This window comes from Dreissena polymorpha, chromosome 8, assembly GCF_020536995.1.
Source record: "Dreissena polymorpha isolate Duluth1 chromosome 8, UMN_Dpol_1.0, whole genome shotgun sequence".
Lineage (NCBI taxonomy): Eukaryota > Metazoa > Mollusca > Bivalvia > Myida > Dreissenidae > Dreissena > Dreissena polymorpha.
In genome coordinates, this window is record NC_068362.1 from 31,469,418 (window position 1) to 31,487,111 (window position 17,694).

Here is a 17,694-nt window from a genome sequence, read left to right on the forward strand (position 1 = left end):
AATGGAAAGGTTCTAACAGTAAATAATAGTGTTGAGTATAAACACAGTATTCTAACATCATTCGTATAAGCTGTAAACATTTTACAAAAATAATTATTTTGACGGCAAATTGTTGAATGTGACCTCGCTGTCTCCAAACCCCTCCAATTTGGAATTAAACTGTAGAAACTGAACTCACAGGTTAAATCGGATTTCTAGAAGTTAACCTGTTCTTATTTTCAAAAATTCGCGATTTATTTACAATGATGAACGTCTTTCTTATGTTTTTCATTAAAACAGTTAAAATAAAGAATTTAAATCATGTAGAATGACACTCACATTTGAGATTCATATTATTTATGTAGAAATAATAATGAACAGACTTTCAATATCCGTAAGCCTTAAAGCAACATTAGAAATAAATGAGATGAACTTTTATTTGTAGGTTAGTATTTGACAAGCATATTTTGCGGGTTGTTTTCTTATATACCAAACGGGTCTGTGATAACCTTACAATTATAAAACCATGGCCTAAATAACCTGATTCATAACTAAGGTGGTTAAAGATGCACAATTCTATACGATAACCTAAACTAATTTTTTTTGTTAGGGACCAGGCATCATAAAGGGCGAAGTTAGTAGTACACACGAATCCGGGAGCCCGCCAGCAGGCATTCGCGTATGGTTGAGTACTGGTTACATTACACTTAAGCATTTTAACATACATACATTTGAATTTGGTTTACGCGCACTAGGTTGCTTCCGGTGGATACGTCGTGTTTGTCATTTAGTGTGCCTACCCATTTATTGGAAATAAATAACACGACATGTATATAGCCTGCTAAATATGCTGAATGATCTAAATATGCTCTTTTATCCTTTGGTAGAAACTAGTTGAACAGGGAAAATATCTTACATATGCTGCTAATGAGGCTAAATGACAATACTAGGTTTTATATTTGATCATATTTGATAAACTTGCTAAACGTGCTACATATGCCAAATAAGCTAAGTGTGCTAAGAAGGCTGTATATTTCAGCCTTATTATTTGACATTCAAAATACGTGTATGCTAAGTATCTTAAATGGGCTGCTAAATAGACTAAATATTCAAAGTAGGTTCTAAACTGTATCATATTGTATAAACTTAAACATGCTAAATAGGTAAAGTAGCCTGCTAAATAGATTCAATAGGCTTTTTGTTTCGACCTATTTATCCAATATTCTGAATATGCAAAATACCTTAAACATGATGCTTAAAAGGCTTAACTTGCTTAATATGCTATATTTATATCCTATCAATTTAACTGGCTTAATAGGCTAAATAGGCTGCCAGATAGAATAAAATGGCTGAATAGTATGTTAAATGTTTCAACATATAAAGTAAACCTGCCTATTAGGTTTAACATGCTAATCAGTAGGTTACATGGGCACAATGCTGTATGTTTCAATATATTCATTCTAAATATGCTACACGTAACATTTAAGCATCATGCTACATACCTTAACCTGTATCTGTTTCGGCATGGACGTCACCATCTTGACTTTTCTTCATCATCACGTGATTACCCACTCCACCTCGGAAGTATCAAGGGCTTGTTTATTAATGATCTTGTATGTTTGTAAGTCAGTTGTTTGTACTAATAAGTATTTAAAAATGTTAATGGAAATCCTCTTTACGTTTAATCCTCTTAACATTCATGACTTACTTTCCTTGAATTACCGCCTTCTACAAGAATAGTTATGTTTGCCATTGTCGCCTGTGTTTAATGCTGTTACGTTGCGCAATTGTAAACTTTAAATTGTTAATTGATGTTGGAACCAAATAATTGTATCTGGCGACAAATGACAGCCATTATTCAAATAAGATTACTCCATGGACTTAATATGAACCGATAGCGGTCGAACTTAAATTAGCTTATATTCATTCATTAACAAATTACGAGCATTTGTGAGTAGCTTTACAATATATAATGTGTGGTTTAGGTGTAAAACTTATCTCAAATACACTCGTATGGTTGGACTTTTGATAGGTTTTTCCTCGATGTATTGTGTAATTGGTTCCCGATGACTTTCCGCTCCTGACGAAATGTTATGCAAACGAGGAGTATACGACCCACGGGAAATGCTCCGTACTACAAACCTTCAACCGCTGAGTTTTGTTACCAGTTTTATATCAATATATCGACATATATTTTGATTTGATAAACATTTCTGATGATTTTATTCAGCAAGATGTGTGCGCTACTGATACATGTCAACTTCTCCGTGCTATCCGCTCTTGGATTAATTTAGAAGGCATCAATGTCCAGAGTTGGTGAATGTAAATTTCATGTGTCTTGGTTTGATGTGCGTTTTCATTGCGTGGCGTTCATAATCGACTCCAGTGATTTAATTTTCTCTTGGCAGATATAGACCAAGTAAGACTAAGTTAGACCAAATTGTTCATTGGTCCAGCTATTTGCAAATCCTTTGTTGGTACAACTCCCCCCCCCCCTCTTACCAGCCTTACTGGTAACCGTTCAGAGTTTCGCATTGGTCAGTTTTGCATGATTGATTTTATCCTCCATCGTTAAAAATAACCCACGTGGCTTTTGCACCATCATTAGACTATATATTTAATAATACCATTGTTATTAATATGATATTAAATATTATATCTATAATTAGACCGGCATATTTAAAACCTGAACATATTTTCAGAAACTACTATAGGGTTTATAATACATGTAAATTCACAATAATGTGTTTGGTTGTACCCACTTAGTAATTCTTTCAACATAATAAAAAAGATTTTAAAATAAATAATACTCGGCTTCCAGGAGACAGAGTACTTGACTTAAGTTGCTTTATAGAAATCTTAGAAAACATAATAAATACATTGATTAGGAACATTCCTCAAAATAAGTTAAATTACTTATTTTGATGACGATTAGATCCGACCGTTTATGTATGTTGCTGTGGTTGAACGTTTATTTAAATGGATTGTTTTGTATCTACTGATATTTCTTTACAATAAGTGACCGTTACGGAACATGATTTGTATACAAAATGTAGTGATGAATGCTGACTTGTACAGTGATAAATGCTAACTTGTACAGTAATGAATGTTGACTTGTACAGTGATGAATGCTGACTTGTAGAGTGATGAATGCTGATTTGTACAGTAATGAATGCTGACTTGTAGAGTGATGAATGCTGACTTGTACAGTGATGAATGCTGACTTGTACAGTGGTGTATGCTGACTTGTAGAGTGATGAATGCTGACTTGTACAGTGATGAATGCTGACTTGTACAGTGATGAATGCTGACTTGTACATTGATGTATGCTGACTTGTATATTGATGAATTCTGACATGTATATTGATGTATGCTGACTTGTACATTGATGTATGCTGAGTTGTACAGTGATGAATGCTGACTTGTACAGTGATGAATGCTGACTTGTAGAGTGATGAATGCTGACTTGTAGAGTGATGAATGCTGACTTGTACAGTGATGAATGCTGACTTGTAGAGTGATGAATGCTGACTTGTACAATGATGAATGCTGACTTGTACAGTGGTGTATGCTGACTTGTAGAGTGATGAATGCTGACTTGTACAGTGATGAATGCTGACTTGTACAGTGATGAATGCTGACTTGTACAGTAATGAATGCTGACTTGTACAGTGATGAAAACTGACTTGTACATTGATGTATGCTGACTTGTACAGTGATGAATGCTGACTTGTACAGTGATGAATGCTGACTTGTACAGTAATGAATGCTGACTTGTACAGTGATGAATGCTGACTTGTACATTGATGTATGCTGACTTGTAGAGTGATGAATGCTGACTTGTACAGTGATGAATGCTGACTTGTACAGTGATGAATGCTGACTTGTACAGTAATGAATGCTGACTTGTACAGTGATGAATGCTGACTTGTACATTGGTGTATGCTGACTTGTACAGTGATGAATGCTGAAATGTACAGTGATGAATGCTGACTTGTTCAGTAATGAATGCTGACTTGTAGAGTGATGAATGCTGACTTGTACAGTGATGAATGCTTACTTGTACAGTGATGAATGCTGACTTGTACAGTGATGAATGCTGACTTGTACAGTGATGTATGCTGACATGTAGAGTGATGTATGCTGACATGTACAGTGATGAATGCTGACATGTAGAGTGATGTATGCTGACATGTACAGTGATGAATGCTGACATGTAGAGTGATGAATGCTGACTTGTACAGTGATGAATGCTGACATGTAGAGTGATGTATGCTGACTTGTAGAGTGATGAATGCTGACTTGTACAGTGATGTATGCTGACTTGTACAATGATGAATGCTGACTTGTACAATAATGATTGCTGACTTGTACAATGATGGATGCTGACTTGTACAGTGATGAATGCTGACATGTAGAGTGATGTATGCTGACTTGTAGAGTGAGGAATGCTGACTTGTACAGTAATGAATGCTGACTTGTAGAGTGATGTATGCTGACTTGTACAGTGATGAATGCTGACTTGTACAGTGATGTATGCTGACATGTACAGTGATGAATGCTGACATGTACAGTGATGTATGCTGACTTGTACAGTGGTGAATGCTGACTTGTACAGTGATGTATGCTGACTTGTACAGTTATGTATGCTGACTTGTACAGTGATGAATGCTGACATGTACAGTGATTAATGCTGACATGTACAGTGGTGAATGCTTACTTGTACAGTGATGTATGCTGATTCGTACAGTGTGGAATGCTGACTTGTACAGTGATGAATGCTGACTTGTACAGTGATGTATGCTGACTTGTACAGTGATGAATGCTGACTTGTAGAGTGATGAATGCTGACTTGTACAGTGATGAATGCTGACATGTACAGTGATGAATGCTGACTTGTACAATGATGAATGCTGACTTGTACAATGATGGATGCTGACTTGTACAGTGATGAATGCTGACATGTAGAGTGATAAATGCTGACGTGTACAGTGGTGAATGCTGACTTGTACAGTGATTAATGCTGACTTGTACATTGATGAATGCTGGCGTGTACAGTGATAAATGCTGACTGGTACATTGATGAATGCTGACTTGTACAGTGATGTATGCTGAGTTGTACAGTGACATGCGAATGTATCAAATATGTAGACATATCCCGCCAGATATTGTAGATGTATGCTCCGTGTCTTAATTGACCAGATTGAGCTTCGTTCTGTAAAAATGGGGCTAAATGCAGGCGCGAAAGGTGTCCTCCCAGAGAAACCATTCCAGTCCGCAGATGCCAATCAGGGTCGGCACGTTCCGCCTAGAGTCCTCCCAGAGAAACCATTCCCGTCCGCAGATGCCAATCAGGGTCGGAACGTTCCGCCTAGTGTCCTCCCAGAGAAACCATTCCCGTCCGCAGATGCCAATCAGGGTCGGCACGTTCCGCCTAGTGTCCTCCCAGAGAAACCATTCCCGTCCGCAGATGCCAATCAGGGTCGGCACGTTCCGCCTAGTGTCCTCCCAGAGAAACCATTCCCGTCCGCAGATGCCAATCAGGGTCGGCACGTTCCGCCTAGTGTCCTCCCAGAGAAACCATTCCAGTCCGCAGATGCCAATCAGGGTCGGCACGTTCCGCCTAAACGTTTCGGTAGGAAATACTTGCATTAAACGAAACATTCCATAAAAGTGTCCTCCCTTATAGCCTGCGCGGACTGCACAGGCTAAAGTGGGATTACGGTTTACGAATGTGCATGAAGCCCAGTGACCACAGAACGCGGATAGATTGTTCGTATGTATTATCTTAAACAATCCACACACAATGGCATAAATAGAAAACACAAAAAATCTAGTGAATTTTCAAATGTCAAACTTGTGAATTATCGTGTGCACAATTATTTTCAAACTGTTTTCAGCAACCACACAGTATATTTGGAGCTGAATGAGATGTCACTTGGGTAGGTAAATCAATTGTTAAGTGATACTGAAATTGATAGAAAATGGCTTCACGAGACAAACTAAGTGCGACATGACCCCGGCTGGTGAATGCAATCGTAAGCAGTCAATATTCTTTGAGATGAGACTATTGTAAAGATAGTATCAACTCAAGGACATAAGTTACCGTTTCCGACAGAATATTCTTCGCGTAAATAACAGGTTTTATTGTGCGTTGTATTGCGCTAACAAGAAATATGTTTTCATATTTCCAACACGCAAAAAGAACATGAGAATTTAGAAAATGTGTTTTATGGTATGTCTTTAAGTAAAATTTTCGGTGATTGATTACTTATTGACTGGTAAATAGCTGCCGGAAACAGTGCGTAATAAACAATCAACATTTTCACCTTTGTTTACTGTAATACTGCTTCAAGAAAATGTACAGTAAACTGGAACGTATAGTCAAAGTCGCCGGACCTATGATGAATGAAAATACGTCATTGTTTTTACGTTATGACGTTTAATTATTATTTTCGGAACTATCTAGTTTATTACACAAAATACAAGTTGTGATCATAGAAAATATTAAAGATCCCATCGGGTATTCGATGGAAATTTTTATGCGCGAGATTTCGCAATTGTTGTCGCCTCGTTATCGAGTGAATGCACCTGTAATGGGCTTGATATTTTGTAATGATTTAAAGATCCATGTAACAACAACCAGTACTGTTAAAAATTCTAAATTAAGACGAAAAACGCAGCTCGCCACTAAAATTTAAATTGTATTTAGCAGTTTTGCAACAGAATGTTTCGCGTGCTTTCGTCGCTGTCGTTCTCAATCACATCGCTACGACTTTTCGCTCGAAAAAAAAGCCAACAATCAAGCTACAACATTTCGTCACGTGGCTTTTTCAAGGGCTCTGATTGGCGTAGAGCTACGAGATATAGCACAAAACACGCGCCAGACTTCTTATATTCGGAAAAGACGAAAAAAATATTTTTTTTTGAACTACGAGGTTTGAGAACGACAGCGACGCTATTTTAAGAAGGTTTGGTGATAAGCTCATGTGCAACATACAAATCAAACTGTAATTCAAATATTTTCTACATGGTGTTCTTTCGGATACATATTATTACATAGTATTATACATATATATATACATAATTATTTATATTTCTGTGTAATTTCTTAATGAACCCAAACGACCAAATATGAAAATAAAATCCAAACCAATAATAGCGTTTGCCACTTTATGTCAGTGAGTCAACTTACGTAATTTTTTAACGAGATGATATTGTATAACTTGCGTGGTACATACTTATATAAATAAACAGAAATATTAGTTTTATACGGTCTGGTCCTAATCGCGGAATTATAAATAGTATAACAGTCTGTCAGTGTGACGAAATTACGTGGGTCATCTTTATGGAATATGTATACGAGTAATTTTGCGATGTGGTATCTTTCAAACGTTGGGTCTCCTAAAGTATCTCCCGCGGCCACGTGCCGCGTTGTTTCTGTTGATATGAGTCACATCCGGATATGGTACGGTCCGGTCCGTCCCCGACAGGTCGGTATCATCGTCCTTTGAGTGCGTTGGTAACCAACGTCGGCCGCAGACAGGTCTTGCTATGCGCGGTTAAACATTGGCGAATGTCTCTTGACTCGATTATAAACTGGGAATACCGGTGCTAGTTGAGGTATTTTTCATAGCAAGTGTTGATGAAGATTTCTTAGCATGTGTAAACGATAATGTTGCCGGTGCTGTTTTTAACGGTTGAAGATAATACACTTCATCTTTCGTCTGGATGGGTAAATCATCGGGCGATTCCGGCTCCGATGCAACGGTATCCGTTATCAAGCTATAGAACGCAGATGTTTCCAAGTCTTCCAGAGGCCGGTAGTGATAATTTTGTTCTTGCTGAGGCGGTGTCGACGCTGGAGCCGTCATTGATGGTGACGTCATCGATTGTGGGGTGGGATCCGCCTTGTTATGATCCCAGCATCGGTGAATGACACTTACATCCGCCTTTGATATTCCCCACTGAATTTCACTGAGAGAACAACCAACGGCAACATAACCGATAAAACATCCGAATATGAGTCCGCATCCAAATAATACACTGATCCACAGGCAATGGCATCCAGTCCTTCCTATACAAGATCTCGGCCGATCACGTGCCATCAACACAGATGAATCCAACCACACGACCGGCGGTGCGCAGCGGATTTTCGTTAAATGCGGCCTTATCGTCATACACGGTTTGACAAACTCCACATAGACTCCCTGACTGGTAGCTCTGTATTGTGCACAATAAGATTGATCCATGTTTGTATCTGAGATAAACCCGGTCCCATATGCCCTAATTTTCTTTCGGGGGTCAATGACTTTTGTACCCAATGAATCCATGTTTATTCCAAAGTCCTGAGTACTCATATCAAAGCTCACTGAACTGAGTTCACACAATTCAGTACAAGTCACGTAGCGTTTATTTATACAATTCACTATAAGCGTTTATCAATACAATTTAGAGTAAGCGTTTATTAATGCGATTCACTGTCATCGTTTACCAATACAATTCACTGTAAGCGTTTATCAACATAATTCACTGTTAGCGTTTATAAATGCAATTCACTGTAAGCGTTTATCAATACAATTCACGTTAAGCGTTTATAAATACAATTCACTGTAAGCGATTATCAATAAAGTTCACTCAAATTGTTTATCAATACAATTCACAATAAGCGTGTATCAATACAATGTACAGTGTTTATCAATTCAAGTCACTAAAAGTGTGTATCAATACAACTCATTGCGGGTGCTTATCCATACAAGTTACTGTTATCGTTTTTCAACACAATGCACTGCAAGAGTTTATCAATGCAATTCACTGTAAGCGTTTATCAATACCATTAACAGTAAGCGCTTAGCAATGCAATGCACAGTAAGTGTTTATCAATACAATTCACTGTAAGTGTGTAATAAACAAGTCACTGTAAGCGTTTATCAATACAATTCATTGTTAGTGTTCATTTATGCAATTAACTATACGCGTTTATACATAAGTCAATGTAAACGTTTTTTAATTGAAGTCGCTGCTAGCGGTTATTAATACAATTCACTGTTGGGGCTTATCCACACAAATTTTTGGACGTTTTTTATCAACGCAACTATATTTAACGGCAAGGATTTAATCAACACAATTCACAGCAAGAGTTCTTGTATCCGATGAATTGCAAACACAAAATCTCCAACATCCGTCCATCACTTACTTCACGTAGAATTAACATTGACAAAGGGATACACAAAATTAAGTTTCCAATGGTATAAAACCAGCTTATATTTGTCTCAAATGCACTCGAACACTATTACAAGTATTCGGGGTCGAGTTGAAGGCTATTCTTAATATGGGGTTGTTAACTCGGACAGGTGTGTCGCCTATGGTTACCTTTTAACCGCTGGTCGACCCTGGTGTTGGGAGCTTGGGTTACAAATAGTAAACTGACTTTAAAATGTTAACCACTTTATATTTCAGAAGTGTCCGTTGACCCACAAACCTTTAATGGCGTTGCAGTTAAAAAAAAAACAATTTGCAAGCTCTGCATAAATAGACGTTATACATTGTAATGTAATTTACACTGAGTTTTGTTTCGATACTTCTAAATTGGAGTCGTGAAAGTATGAGATCATTAAAAAGCTCTTAAGGCTTGTCGAAAGCCTTGATCGTAGATTGCATAAATATTTCATATCATATTACATATTTTACGATACTTTACGCGCATTACGGCGATTTATAATTGGTAATTTGGTGTTCGAAACAGCTCGAAATAAACTATGAAAATGTTTACTTTTGCACAATAATTATTGTTCCAGAATGAGTACAGTACATTGTACATGAAACTAATGTAGTCGGACTCAGGCTGTATGAAAATTCGTCATCATATTTACGACATTACCTTTATTCATCCGCGGAACTCTCTAGTAAAACACCTTAAGATATAATAAAATGATAGTAAAGCATTACAGAAAATAAAATAAGTGATCCTAGAAAATAAGTTATTTCTCATTGGGTATATGACTATACATAACTATGCTAATGATTTCCTAGTTGTGCGCGCCTAGTAAGCGCGCGTATGTACATGTTTGGAACCTGTTATGTTGTGATTTTGCGACTTTGCCACTGTAATAAAGAGTACATATGAAAATTATAAATAAAGAAGACCAAATCTGCTGACCACAAAAATATTGAAACTTTATTTTAAAATGTGTCAACATAAATGTTTCGCGTGCCATCATAGAAGTTTTGGTGAGTAGATAATGGGATACATTGAAATTGAACTAAACTTCCAATATTTCCACTTTGTTTTATTTCGATTACTCATACTGTTACAGTATCCCTACTTGTATTTACATTTCTTAATAAATATTTAATTAACATAACGATCACACATGAACAAAAATCAATCTTGATTATAATGTATGGGTTTATGTGTCAATTAGTTTAATTTATTCTTATTTAACGAATGTATAATTTATAATGTATAACTAACATTGAACTTATAAAATAAAATACAAATGTTTGTTTTGATATGGATTAGTCATATGCGCGAAAATTAGTTGTAAATTGTGTAACAGTTCGCTAGTGTAACAGTTCGCCATTGTAACAGTTCGCTAGTGTAACAGTTCCCTTGTGTAACAGTTCGCTCGTGAAACAGTTATCTAGGGTAACAGGTTGCTAGTGTAACAGTTCGCTAGTGTAACAGTTCGCTAGTGCAACAGTTCGCTAGCGTAACAGTTCGCTAGTGTAAAATTTCGCTATTGTAACATTTCGCTATTGTAACAGTTCGCTAGTGTATCAGTTTCCTAGTGTAACAATTCGCTAGTGAAACAATTTTCTAGTGTAACAGTTCGCTAGTGTAACAGTTCGCAAGTGTAACATTTCTCTATTGTAACAGTTCGCTAGTGTAACAATTCACTATTGTAACAATTCGCTAGTGAAATAATTTTCTAGTGTAACAGTTCGCTAGTGTAACAGTTTGCTAGTGTTTGAGTTCGCTAGTGTAACAGTTCGCTAGTGTAACAGTTCGCTAGTGTAACAGTTTGCTAGTGTTACAGTTCGCTAGTGTAACAGTTCGCTAGTGTAAAAGTTCGCTAGTGTAACAGTTCGCTAGTGTTACAGTTCGCTAGTGTTACAGTTCGCTAGTTTTACAGTTCGCTATTGTAACAGTTCGCTAGTGTAACAGTTCTCTAGTGTAACAGTTCGCTAGTGTAACAGTTCGCTTGTGTTACAGGTCGCTAGTGTAACAGTTCGCTAGTGTTGCAGTTCGCTAGTGTAAAAGTTTGCTAGTGTGAACAAATTGCGAAGGTAAATGTAATATGAGCATTGCTCTGGAAAAAACAGGCTTAATGCATGTTCGTAATGTGTCATTTCAGATTAGTCTGTACAGTCGAGACATTCTTATCAAGGAAGAGGCATTCCGTTTTTATTGTATTTGTCGTTATAAGGAAGAATTCTCTTAGTGCAAACCAAGTTATGGCGGAATGTTTCGTCCCTGAAAAGCCTATGTGGACCTCACAGGCGTATCAGGGGCGACACTTTACGCACATGCCTTAAACCTCGTTTTTCCCAGAGCGTTTCTCGTAAACTAGGCATTTTTCAAACGTCTACATTTTACTCCTGATGTCAGATTGTTTGTTAATTTCGTCAATGGGACACTCAAGAAAATATATTGTCTTTGATCACTCGTGAAATACCAAACGATCTTACACTGACATGAACAAATATCCTCTATATTTTTGCCCGGTAAACATGTACATTCAATATAATATTACGCATTTTTTTTAGGACGATGTTTGCGTTTTTCTCCTAAAGTTTCCCCCGCGGTCACATCCGGATGTGATAAGGTCCTTTTCGACGCGCTGTTAAACGTAGTATATGTCGATTTAGTTGTTGTACCATGCGTAAATGAAGATGTCGTAGGTTGTGTTGATGAAGTTGTCGTTTGTGGTGTTGATGGCGTTGTCGTTACGTGTGTTGATGAAGTTATCGCAGCTTTTGTTGATGAAGTTGCCGTAGCATTTGTTGATTGTGGTGTGTCATTGTTAACGGCGTTGTCGACAACGGTGTTGTTGCCAATGGTGATTTTAATGGTTGTTCGACATTTACGGTCTTTGTTGGTAAATCTTTGGACGATTGCAGCTACGATTACACGATTACCCGGCATCCGTTATCAAAATAAAGAAAACAGATGTTTTCAAATTTTCCAGAGGCCGGAAGTAATATTTCTGTTCGTTCTCACGCGGCGTCGAGGCAGTGACAGCCTGTGTTGGTGACGTCGTCGATTCTGCGGTGGGGTCCGACTTGTTATAATCCCATGAGTGATGCATGACACTTACATGCGACTTTGACATTCCGCCCAGTTTTTCAATGGCAGGATAGGCAATAAGGACATAACCGACAAAACATCCGAATATGAGGCCGCATCCGAATATCACACTGATCCACAAACGCGAGCATCCAGTCCGTCCTATAAGAGATCGCGGCTGATCACGTGGCGTTAACATCGATAAGGCGGATGGTGCGCCGCGGATATTCGTTGGCTGGGTCCTCATACACGGTTGACAAACTCTACGTAGACTCCCTGACTGATTGCTCTGTATTGTGAGCAATCGATCCGATCCTTCACCGTGGCTCTGTATTGTGATTGATTCATCGTCGGAACCTCGTCTGAGGTAGACCGAGTTCCATACATACAAACGTTCGTCTAGTGGCCCTTAACTGTTGTACCATGTGAGTTCGTTTTGATTCCAACCCCAGTCTCCAATGCTCCTGTATTCGTCCATAGAAAGATTTCTCATACTACAGCTCAAGGCAACGAGTACATCCGATTTACCAATCAGTCACTGCAAATGTTTATCAACACAATTCATTGTAAGGGTTATCAAAGCAATTCATCATAATAATTTACCAAAACAAATTTGTTTTAAAATAATATGTTTTACATGTTACAGCTATCCGTTGACCCAACAGCCTTGAATGTGAAAACTCAATTTGCATGGTTTGCATAAATGTACGTTCATAAATGTTGTGTAATTTGCCATCATTTTTGTTTTGCTACTTCCAAAATTAGCTCATGGTAATATGAGAACTTTCAAAAAATGTAAAACACTTTCAATAAAAAACGTGTGATATTGATGACTGCCAAATGTTCACATTGATGAAAGCCTATACCGTAGAGTGTATGCATATTTAATAATTAAACATTTACACGTTTTAAAAAGCATAGGAATATATCATGAAGTGTAACACTGCACTGCAGGAAAATACTGTATGGACTGCATACAACGCTGGACTGCATGGACGCTTTGAAGGCCTATACAATAAAGTGTAACGCTTAACAGCAGGGAACTTTTGAAGGCCTATGAAATTGAGTTTTACGCTGGACTTCGGGAAAATTAAGTATATATGCATAGTAACTTAGGTGATATTCCACTATTTAGCGTTCTTAAAATCTTCTATTAAGATCCCAAAATACGGGCTCTATACAGTAAGCGGACACGATAGTTCATCAATAAGGTATAGCTTCAATAAGCCATAGGCTGTCATGATAATTATGACGAAACAAGCTTGTTATTTACGTTAGTTTATTAATTTTCTGAAAACAAAGAATGATATTATGCTGCCGCAAGTGAGCATGTGGTTGAACGTAGTGGGCACAACAGGCTTTGGTTTATCGAAAAATAACTATGTTGATAACATGTATTGCAGATAATTAGTGAATGTGTGAACTAAAATCACAAAATATTCGATATAGCTAAGTGGATAATGTGATTGGCAGAAATATTCTACCATATGTATCCATATATGCCATCAAACATAGCATTTCTTAAAAAAATCCCTTCCACTTACATCAGGTCAACGTAAAATAGTATAACTACTGAACATAACATCATCTTCTTCGTTATTTTATTTTCTTATTGCATAATAATGATGCAGTTATTGTCAGATAATGTGAAATTCAAAATAATGTTAGAATTCTCTGTGTTAATCAGCCAACTCTTTGCATGTTTGATAAATCTATCAAATTAAATGAGCTCCGCTCTGGGAAAACGGGGCTTAATGCAAAAAAATAACTACACGTTCCGCCTTAACTGTTTTGTTTTCGATTAAAAATGACGTCCTTAAAACGAAACATAAATAAACAGAGGAAACAACGCGAACTACGCAGGCTAATCTTGGACGCCACTTTACGCACATGCATTAAGCCCCGTTTTCCTAAACAGACTAATCTGTGACGCCATTTTACGCAGATGCATTAGGCCCCGTTTCCCTAAACAGACTAATCTGGGAAGCCACTTTACGCACATGCATTAAGCCCTGTTTACAAGAGCGGGGCTCATATGTCATAAGAGTGTTTATATTGTCAAACATTATTGACGAATTTACGGCCCTTCGAATGAATAACGTACCTAATACTATGTCATATACCCGATATATTTGAGTAACGTACAAATAACCTTAAGGGGTGTTGCTGCAGTTTTGCTGATTTTTTTCAATCTAATAGATTTTGTTCAAAATTTATATTCAAGTACTATATACAAATACTAAATGAAAAATGAAATAAAAACATTGGGTCACCGGCCTTGTTTTGATTTTATTCACCATTATATAACATGTACTTTTTCGTTAAAACTGAAAAATCTCTAATTGCATAAAAACGATTAATAACCTATGAAATTGGCAAAATGTAGATATAATATAAGCTAAGATACATCATATACCATTTGATTAAACCACACACTACCAAAAAAATGGAGAACGCAAGTTAAATTCTTAAAGTTTAATTTTTATAATTTCTATGTCACCCCAAAAAACGTCAATTTTTTACTATTTTAACCACAAAAATGAAATTTAAAAAAGTTCTGTCTAACAACTTTCCGCGAAACTGCTCAAATACTTTCTTCTACGTATTGTTATCATAAAACAAAAATAAAAAGGGGGGTCACAGCACTTTTAATAGAGATTTTTTTGTTTAACTATCCCTGCCGTCAAAGTCTAATCCAAGTACTGGTACATAGATTGCTAGAAATATGCATAAACCTTAGACATTGTTTATAATCTTAACTCGGATATCAACAGCTTACCAAAAACAACAATAATAATACAATATTAAATCACAAACAATACGGTATCAACTCGACCTTAATCATCATTAACTTACAGGGGCTTGTTATCATATTTCGGCATGTTTTGAAGTTAGTGATAACTGCTTTTAATTGATAAATGTAAACAATGCATCTAAAGAGCTCCAGTATAAAACAATAATTAAATTAAAGAAAGATAAAAAAGTAAAAAAAAAGTTAGCCGAACCTGGGATCGAACCACCGACCTTTGATTTATGAAAACACTCTGTAATATGTGATGATTCTGATCAATCGCACATTCTCGGCCCTTTCCGTCAAACATCGGATAAGTACCTCGAAGGAGATAGTATGAATACACATTTCGGAAGCGGTATTGCGGTCTACCTACGCGGGCCTACGCGAATCAAAATTACATATTAAAAACAAACATGGCCAGTTTTGCGAGTTGTTTACATTTTGCAAAGATGAAAATGGGGATTTTCTATGCTCTGAAGCCAGAGCAAGTACAAACTCTACAGGAATTATGGACGCCGTCGTTGTTATTGTTTTTGTTGTTGTAACATTCTTAGAATGGTATCACGTGGGCGGACTACTTTCAACCCGCATTTCTCCCGAGTCCGATTATGATAATTTGCGAGGGGTACCGAATGGATTCTGATAACAAAAATATTGGGTTGTGATAATAGCAAAGCCGTGTTGCTATAAATATATCATCGGTTAAATAAACTGCCGCAACACCCCTTAACCTAATGTTTTACGTCGAACAGCAAGCGATATTCAACCACGTTGATTTTAAGGAGACGAACATTTTAATTGCTGACATTGCTACAACACTACATTTTACCTGAAATATTTGGGTCATGTACATAACATAAGAATGCGTTATAAACTAAGTGGATTTTTCTTTCAAGCGGACGAAATGTATATGTCCATCCACTGTAACGCTCACTATATATTTAACGGTAGGTGGGGCTATAATATTGTCCAACAAAATGATACAGTTTTAAACAACGAACATGTTAATAACTTGACTTTAATTTGGAACGTTGGAGCGTTCTCACACACCCAAACAAACGCATGCGCACGCACGCACACGCACACGCACGCCAGTCTCGTGATAGTGCAAGACTTAACAGGTTTATCATGAACAATACTTTTCGCACATGCACCAAGCCCAGGTTTCCCGGAAAGGTACTCAATTAATATACTGCGAATCAAACGAGCAACAGCTGTGACATTTAACATACGTGTTTTGTTTTACATAAATATGCTTTGATTAAAATGTAAACAAAACTGTGCCATGTACAGTTGCTATTCAAAACTCGATGGATATCGCTTTTATCATTTGTCTGGATTTATCTTCAAGAAGGCAAATACATTTGTTATCAATGTTAGTACACAGTTGTTTCAAATTGGACTTTGACAAAAAAAAATCAATTTACTCACCCTATGTAAGTTCGTGCCAAAATAGCGAACACTGCTCCAATGGTATTACACTGCTCACAAGGTTTAGGGTTTCCAGGGGTGAGTTAGTGCAGTTATTAGTGTCAACATTATAAGTTCATGCGCCACAACGATTGTGATAAGAGATCGACGATCACGTGAATAATAATCATTTAATTTGAATGACCAGCGACGCTTTGCTGGTGTATCCGTGACTCCACAGATATATAAACGTACGTATAAATATTAAGTACTAAACATTTTTATATATCGTATTCGCATCGTTTTTGTTTAATGAATACCATTTTGATTCAGTAACTTTACCAGATTAATACATGAAAAGGTTTTCGTCTTGTTAGATTGCCTTAATTTATATTAGACGTTTTCTAATTTATAGTCGGCATCTGTACATGAATATTTCGCAGAATGTTTGTTTGAATAATAGCAATACTCATGCCGGTTTTCTAATAAGAGCAAAACAGATCACTCGTTTTATATTATTACACAACACGGATACCATATTATTGTGGTGATCTACAGTTAATTGGTAATAACGAACTTTGGTTAGAAACGGATATTTTTAAAGTTTTAGGACAAATAATCATGCATATGTTTATTTTTTAAGTTGAATAAACACTTAATCTGAAAAGGCCATTATTTTGTATTCAATTTATGTTTTCTTTGATAAGTGATTAAAGTTTATTTTTCAAAATGTAAACATAATCATAAAAAGTACGCACCACTTAGGGAACGAAAGGAACGTAGCCAAAATATGCTTCAGTGAATGTTAATACTTGATGAGATAAATGTATTGTTTATTTATGTGATATTTTATAATATTTTGTCTACTTTGGATTGTACAGGATGTGCTTACCTGAATAACGGACAGGTAATGACCCATGTTCTCAAGACAGGTTGTTATTTTCAAACGAAATATTGACTTAAGTGTAGTTGTCTAATATTAAATAATCATTGCAAAAATAGTTGCTAGCTGTGTAATTACAATATAAAAATCAATTATTAAGATGTTTGAAATACTTCACTATATTTGAAGGTATGTATCAGATTCTTTATTTAAAATATTAAAAAACTCAATTAGTCATTACTTGTTATATATAACTTAACTATAATGAGTACCTCGAAACAGACGTTTAAATGTGTTATTAATTACTCACATAATGATGTGTGTATTTTGTTCTAAGAA

At 36.5% G+C, this 17,694-nt stretch overlaps 1 protein-coding gene and 1 long non-coding RNA gene across 3 annotated transcripts in view; both read left to right on the forward strand.

Annotated features, from left to right (window-relative positions):
- LOC127841392 (uncharacterized) overlaps positions 1–17,694 on the forward strand; it is a 605,785-nt gene that overhangs the window by 91,955 nt on the left and 496,136 nt on the right. The gene's annotated exons all lie outside the window — the stretch shown is intronic.
- LOC127841408 (uncharacterized) overlaps positions 17,104–17,694 on the forward strand; it is a 1,433-nt gene continuing 842 nt past the window's right edge. Inside the window, exon 1 of the long non-coding RNA XR_008030969.1 lies at positions 17,104–17,404. This is a non-coding gene — a long non-coding RNA (uncharacterized LOC127841408). The remainder of the gene's footprint in view (positions 17,405–17,694) is intronic.